This window comes from Erythrolamprus reginae, chromosome 1, assembly GCF_031021105.1.
Source record: "Erythrolamprus reginae isolate rEryReg1 chromosome 1, rEryReg1.hap1, whole genome shotgun sequence".
NCBI lineage: Eukaryota > Metazoa > Chordata > Lepidosauria > Squamata > Dipsadidae > Erythrolamprus > Erythrolamprus reginae.
In genome coordinates this window covers 15,351,268-15,359,272 of record NC_091950.1, presented here as the reverse complement: position 1 = coordinate 15,359,272, position 8,005 = coordinate 15,351,268, and the positions used below count along the sequence as shown (strand labels likewise).

The 8,005-nt window shown below is 43.3% G+C and overlaps 1 protein-coding gene across 2 annotated transcripts in view; it reads left to right on the top strand.

Moving 5' to 3' along the window:
* The first annotated feature begins 5,544 nt into the window (after positions 1–5,544).
* CBARP (CACN subunit beta associated regulatory protein) overlaps positions 5,545–8,005 on the top strand; it is a 39,556-nt gene continuing 37,095 nt past the window's right edge. For both annotated transcript variants that reach the window (XM_070745162.1, XM_070745152.1), the window contains exon 1: positions 5,545–5,771. The gene's annotated coding sequence lies outside the window, so the exon portion shown is untranslated. The remainder of the gene's footprint in view (positions 5,772–8,005) is intronic.

Sequence of the window (8,005 nt, the reverse complement as noted above, 5' to 3'; positions counted from 1 at the left end):
AACATAATTATTAATAATATTTTTTTGTGTTATTTATTTGCAAAAATTATTAGTATGACGTCATCGGGCAGGAAAAACTGTGGTATAGAAAAAAACCTGCAAAGTATTTTTTAATTAATATTTTTTGAGAAACCGTGGTATAGGCTATTCGCGAAGTTCGAACCCGCAAAAATCGAGGGAACACTGTACTGCTTTTTCTGCTAGGCTCGGGGTTTCCCAACTTGGAAGTTGGGTGGACTTCAACTTCAACATAGCTGGCTGGGGAATTCTAGGCATTGAAGCCCACCCGTCTTCAGCACCCCCCGTCCCCCCATTGAGAAACCCTGCCATAGCAGCTATTCTAAGCAGGGGATTGCCCTCCCAGCGACGACATGTGTGTTTTGCCAGAGAGAATCCGTTCCACAGTTTTCCTTTGGGACTGCTGCCTCTTCTATTTTTGCCCATTCAAAACACAGGCGTATTTTCCATTCTGGTTCCCTCCCTGGTATTCAAATGGGGCCGTGGAGGCAGCGAATGGAAATTCTAACCATTGGACAAGGAGGGTTTTCTAAGCCCTGTAGAGTCTCTCTCTCCCAGGTGCAGATAATGAGTCTGCAAGCGTCAGCTCCAGAGGAAACGTCACTTGAGAAGGGATCGGATTCATCAGAGTTGATTTATTTTATTTATTTATTTTTATTTTGTCCAATACACAATGAGGGTTTTAGTGGGTATATATATATATACAGTATATATACACATAGTAAAATACATGATGAAGGTTATAGAGGAGATACTCATAGTAAAATATACCTAAGAAAGAATAGACCGCAACAACACAAGAGCACGCAATAAATTTAAACTTAATATTAATCGCTCCAAGCTTTATTTATTTATTTATTTTTATTTATTTATTTTGTCCAATACACAATGAGGGTTTTAGTGGGTATATTTTACATAGTAAAATACATGATGAAGTTTATAGAGGAGATACTCTTAGTAAAATATATCTAAGAAAGAATAGAAAAGAAGATATAGTAATAGAACATATCAATGAAAGAATAGAAGAAGAGATATAGGAATAGAAGAAAGGTATAGGAAATATAGGAGAGCAATATAGGACAGGGGACGGAAGGCACTCTAGTGCACTTGTACTCGCCTTTTACTGACCTCTTAGGAATCTGGATAGGTCAACCGTAGATAATATAAGGGTAAAGTGTTGGGGGTTGGGGATGACATTATGGAGTCCGGTAATGAGTTCCACGCTTCGACAACTCGGTTACTGAAGTCATATTTTTACAGGCAAGTTTGGAGTGGTTAATATTAAGTTTAAATCTGTTGTGTGCTCTTGTGTTGTTGTGGTTGAAGCTGAAGTAGTCGCCGACAGCCAGGACGTTGCAGCATACGATCTTGTGGGCAATATTTAGATCTTGTTTAAGGCGTCTTAGTTCTAAACTTTCTATGTCCAGGATTGAAAGTCTAGTCTCGTAGGGTATTCTGCTTCAAGTGGAGGAGTGAAGGGCTCTTCTGGTGAAGTATCTTTGGACATTTTCAAGGGTGTTAATGTCTGAGATGCGATATGGGTTCCAAACAGATGAGCTGTATTTGAGGATGGGTCTGGCAAAAGTTTTGTAAGCTCTGGTAAGTAGTGTGAGATTGCCAGAGCAGAAGCTACGTAGTATTAGGTTTACAACTCTTGAAGCCTTCTTGGCTATGTTGTTGCAGTGGGCTTTGGCACTTAAATCTTTTGTTGTTAGTATACCGAGGTCTTTAACCAAGTGGGGGTTATCTGTGATAATTTGATTATTCAGTTCGTATTTGGAGTTCAGATTCTTTTTCGCAACGTGTAGGACAGAGCATTTGCTAGTTGAGATTTGTTGATTACATTTGTGTCTTCCTCCTCCTCTTCCTCCTCCAGAGCAGTCCATTCACCAGGTATTGTCAGCAGCTAAAAAAAAAAAGAATTATTTTAATTGGGAATAACTATTGATAAATATGAAAAAAAGAAAATATACTGCTCAACAAAAAATAAAGGAAACACTCAAATAACACATCCTAGATCTGAATGAATGAAATATTCTCATTGAATACTTTGTTTTGTACAAACTTGAATGTGCACAACAGCAGGTGAAATTGGTTGTCAATCAGTGTTGCTTCCTAAGTGGACAGTTTGATTTCACAGAAGTTTGATTTACTGGCCTACCTTCCAGGACTGTTGTTATGGCATTCAAGGGAGAATTCTAACTGACCCACAATAGCTTTTGTTTATTACTCATTTTGTATCCTACTTTTGTTATTTTTACAAATAACTCAAGGCAGGCAAACATACCCAACACATTTTCCTCCTCTTATTTTCTCCAACACAACAGCTTATGAGATGGACTTAGATTGAGAGAGATCTTCGCTTTAATAGCTTGGTATAACCTTCATTTTCCAAAGTACTGATCATTAACAAATACCAAGGACTAGTAACTTGGTTGGTCCCTCAATGGTAGGAAAATTATGCAATTTTCCAGAACAGCTTTGCTGGCTGAGGAATTCTAGGAGTTGAAGCCCAAAAGTCTTAAGTGTTGCCAAGATTGGAGACCCCTGTTCCAAAAAACTACAAAATGAAGTATGCTGATAGTTACATAGAAACATAGACGATTGGTGGCAAAAAAAGACCTCCTGGTCCATCTAGTCTGCCCTTATACTATTTCCTGTATTTTATCTGAGGAGGGATCTATGTTTATCCCAGGCATGTTTAAATTCAGTTACTGTGGATTTACCAACCACGTCTGCTGGAAGTTTGTTCCAATCATCTACTACTCTTTCAAATAATATTTTCTCATATTACTTCAAATCTTTCCCCGACTAACCTCAGATTGTGCCCCCTTGTTGTTGTGTTCCCTTTCCTATTAAAAACACTTCCCTCCTGAACCTTATTTAACCCTTTAACGCATTTAAATGTTTCCATCATGTTATAGTTGTTGCCACATTTAACCTTGTTCAAAAGATCACTGGATATTCTCTCTGGGAATATCTGTTTTAACAGAATATCCACATTTTTCTGGTTTTATCGCTAACATTTCTCTTAGCAACCTGGCTCACAGCCATTCTTGACTGATCTTGCAGCAAAAATGAATCCAATGGATGGGATACCACTAGGAAATTTATTATTATTTATTTATTATTTAGATTTGTATGCCGCCCCTCTCCGCAGACTCGGGGCGGCTCACAACAAAGTGAAAACAATTTACAACAATGCCGAAATGTATAACATAAAGCTTGCATGTTGTTGGGGGAGGGGTTTTCAGAAAAAAAGAACATAATTTGAGAAGAAAGGAGAGTAGCAACCATTTTCACATGTTTTCCCTAGGAAAGTCCGCACCCACAATAATGAAACTATTCCATTTGTGTATCAACAGCACTTAGAACTTGCCACAAACTAAAATGCAACAGCTGCAAAATTATGAACCGCTCTATGAAACCCTGGCTTAAGCTGATCCAATCTTGTCAGTTGGGAGATCAGAAAATAAAAGAGTAATTTCCTGACAGTAAGAAGAACTATTAAGCAGTGGAGCAGCTGGAGTTTTGTGGATGGTTTGCTGGAGATTTTAAGAAAAAAGTTTGGACCGCTATTTGTTGTGATTCAGACTGAGGCTCCTCAGGGAACGGCTGGAACTCTGCCGGCTCCATGCTCAGAGGGGGAGGACGAGGAACAGGAGGAGGAGGAGGACCAGGCAGACGGGGAAGAGGAATGTCAGGACGAGGAGGAGGGAGAACAGCCTGAGACCCCCGGGGGGGAGCTCTCCCCAGCGAGTAGCCTGGAGTCATTAGATGAGAACGCACAAGCCATCATAGATATGAGGCAGAGAAGGGCAGCACAAAGAAGGGGACAATTAGCCAGGTATTTCCATCCCTAATAGGCAACAGCTGGGTTTGGGTGTGGTTCTCCTCAGAAAGGTTGAAAAGGCAGGCCCGCCCTTCCTGTAGTGTGGAGAGTTATCTTTTGGGAGTCCTGTGACCTTGCTTCGATCCTTGGCGTCTCTGATTCTGGCTTGTGGCCTCGAAGGCTGAAAACTTGGGGGAGGCGTGGGTTTTATTATCTACAGTGGTGTGTGTGCCAGCAAGAAGCCTGTTGTATTGTTTGGCCGTCGTGACTCTTCTGTGAAGCTTCATAGCATTCCAGTTTGTAAGAACAGTTTTTGTTATCTGTGTTTGTTTTCAAAGATATAAAATGACTTTGCTTTTTACCAAAGTGTCTGGCTACTCTTTTTAGTTGGTGTTGACATCTGGGGGAACCCAGACAGAACACTATTTAGAATAGAATAACAGAAGGGACCTTTGGAGGTCTTCTAGAAAACCCCCCTGCTTAGGCAGGAAACCCCATACCCGAGGTAGGCAAAGTTGGCTCTTGTATGACTTATGGACTTCAACTCCCAGAATTCCTGAGCCAATTATGCTAGCTTAGGAATTCTGGGAGTTGAAGTCCACAAGTCATAGAAGAGCCACCTTTGGCTCCACTTTCGAGGAGACGCATTTTGCACTGGGTGCGTGCATGCACATGTCTGTCATCAGGAGCAGAGCGGTAGTGCCGGCAGCTCTCAGCCCCTCACTGGGTGTGACTGGTGATCACGTGATCCCCAAAGTGCTTGCAACTATCCAACTGCGGGACAATAGTTTGCGGCCCCCACCTCAATATCAAACTTTAATGTTAGTGCGGCCCGAGTTTAATACAAATGGCACTTTTTAGTGTTGTGGGCAGAGTTGAATGTGGTTTCTTCAGTTTTCTATATCTGCTGTATTATTATTATTATTATTATTATTATTATTATTATTATTATTATTATCATCATCATCATTTTATTTATTTATTACAGATTGATTTTTTTCTTATGAATTTGTTAATTTAAAAAACAAAATAAGATGAAAAAATAAAGACATTTGATAACATTTGGAATGCTTTTGTAAGAGCTTTTCTTGTGGAAAACCTGATGCGGCACAGCCTCACCCAGACTCTACCTCCAGTGGCCCTCAGGTAAATTGAGTTTGAGAACCCTGACTTAGATCATGTTTAAGGCGGCGTAGTTCTAGGCTTTCTATACCCAGGATTGTAAGTCTAGTTTCGTAGGCCACCTTTTGAAGCCAGTAGTATTTATTGCAATAAAATAAAAATAAAATAAATAAAATAAAATAATAAAATAATAAAATAAAATAAAATGAGTCGATCTGGCTAATTGTGGTGGATCCAGTTCGCCCAGGAAAGCGGGTAAGACCAATCGGGATCTCCTCGCCTTTGGCAGTTGGAAAATCGGCGATACAAACACAACCACCAGCACCACAACAAGACTGGGCCATTTTCAAAAAATCCCTTTTACATAACTCTCGTCCCCTCCTCCCTCCCCCCCTCTCGCCACCACTACTTGCCCCGCCCTCCCCTCATTTAAATCCCGTCCGGGCTTCCGTCCAATCAGAAGCGGCTCCCTCGTCTTTGAATGGCACCACCCGCCCCCGCGCCGCTCCCTCTTCTCTCTCTCTCCCCCCCCTCCCCTCCGGCCTCTGGCTGTTGTATGGAATTGTGGTCACGTGGCCCCACCCTCCGCGTTCGAAAGTGGGTGGGTCCCCGTTCATTCATAAATCCTCGGCCCCTCTTCCATCCAAATTAAGGTGTTCCGAGAGAGAGAGAACGGGGGGAAAGGGGGACTTCCTTTCCCCGAGACTAAAAAATAATAATAATCACATTTTGCAACCTCCGCCGCTTGGCTTCTATTTTTTTTCCTCGATCGCCGCCGGGATCCGCGGATTCGAATTAGGTGAGTCATTATTATGTTTTCCCCCTTTCCCTTATTTTGGCTTTTTAATTTTTTTAATAAAAGAGGGGGGCAGAGTTGGGGGGTGTCCCAACACGATCCTCCTACCCTTTCCTTCTATTCGGCTGCTTCCCCCCCCTCCCGATCCTTCTTTTTGTGCGAGGGGTCGAGATGGGGGGGATCTGTCATTTTCCTTCCTTTAAAAAAAATAGGGGAGGGGGAAAAAGAGGATTTTTCGCAATTCAGATGGATTGGGAGGCGGGGGGGAGATGAAGAGGGAAGATGGGGAGGGGTGGTTCCCCCCCCTCCCCCGTTCCTTGCATTTATTTATTTATGTATTTAAAAATCTGCTTTTATGTTATGTTATTTTCCTTTCTCCTTTTCTTTCCTTCTCTTCCTTCTTCTCTTTCTCTTTTCTTCCTTTCCTTTATTTTCCTTCCCTTTCTCTTTTCCTTCTCTTCCTCTTCCTCTTCCTCTTTTCTTTCTTTCCTTTCGTTTCTTTTCCTTCTCTTCCTTCTCTTTCTCTTTTCTTCCTTTTCCTTTTCCTTTCATATTTCTTCTTTTCCTTCCCTTTCTCTTTTCTTTCTTTCCTTCCCTTTCTTTTCCTTCTTTCTCTTTTCTTCCTCTCCTTTCCTTTTTCTTTCCTTTCTTTTCCTTCTCTTCCTTCTCTTTCTCTTTTCTTCCTTTCCTTCCCTTGTTTCGTTTGAAAGGATGCGTGGAGAGAGGGAAAGAGAGAGAGAGAGAGATCTGGAGCTTAGGTGAAACGGTGGGGCTGGAGTCGGGGCGCGGGGGCGGTATACATGTGCATAATGTGGCTGGTGGGGAGTGAAAGGAGATCTCCTTCTCTCTCCGGCTCGCCCCGCTGCCCCCCCTTCCCGTCTCCTTCTGTCGGGTTGAGGGGCTGGGGGTGAGTGGGAAGCTTAGGATCCCCTCGTATTTTTAATCGGTCCCTTTCCTACCTTGCGATCTCCTTCTACCACCGGCTGCCGGCGGTTTGGGGCTGATGGGGTCTCAGTTAGGCTCGGGGTGGACTCAGCCTTCCCTCCTTCCAGAGGTCGGTAAAACGAGGATTCGCAAGAGCGTTTAGACTTATATACCGCTTCGTGGTGCTTTTGCCGCCCTCCCTAAGCGGTTTACAGAATCAGCATATTGCCCCCAACCCGACCCAGATTGTTGGGGGGCAAGAGGCTGATTCTGTAAACCGCTTAGGGAGGGCTGTCAGAACACTGTGAAGCGGTATATAAGTCTAAATGCTATGGAATAGAATAGAATAGAATAGAATATTGGAATGAAGAATGGAATCAAATAGAATGGAAGACTAGAACAGAACAGAATAGAATTCTTTATTGGCCAAGTGTGATTGGACACACAAGGAATTCGTCTTTGGTGCATCTGCTCTCGGTGTACTATTGCTATTGCTATCCTCCTCCCCCCCCCGCCCCTTTCCTCTTCCCCCGCCCTGTTTCATTTGTGATCCACTGGGATCCACTCAGGGAGGGGTGGAGGGGAGAATCCGTGCGCTCCCTCGCATCTCGGGTCCCTCTTCCGAGGGGCGGGCGAATGAAAAACCAGCAAATAAGATGACTAATCTAATGGACGAGGTCAACCTGTTCCAGGCGATGCCAGTTGGCGGGGGTGGAAAGGCGAAGGGGGGGGGAGGAGGAGGAGGGGGGGGGGGAGGGTTTAATACAGCGGATTCCCTTCCCCATCGCCCATGTTTAAAACCCCGGTCCGGGGAAGCTGCGGACTTCAGATCTGGGGCCTAATTGGTCCTTTTTTTAAAAAAAAATCTTAGATTGGTGTGTGTGTATGAAAGAGAGCTGATGCTTTGGTGTGTATACAGTGAAGTCATTTCACCGATTTGTCTCCGGGTCTCAACACAACAGCCAAGATCGGGTTTCTTTTTTTCCTCCCCCCCCCCAAATTAATGTTTATTAATTTTTCAAAATTTTTAAAAAGAAAACATTTCAGTAGTTGAATACAGATTTATACCCGATATCTTGTATGTGTTACATTCCTTATGTCGCCTCTTTATAGATGCATATATTAAGAGATCGGGTTTCTATAGATTCCCTTCCTCCCTCCCTCCTTCCCTCCGGTAGGGATGGGATGGAGGGGGCAGGTGGGGGTCGGAATTGCAGCTGTTGTGAGTGGCAGCTGTCCTTGGGAGGTGGAGGAGCCAAAATCGCGTTTCGTTGGGAGTAAGCCTGGCCGGTTGCCAATAGCATCTAAAAAGA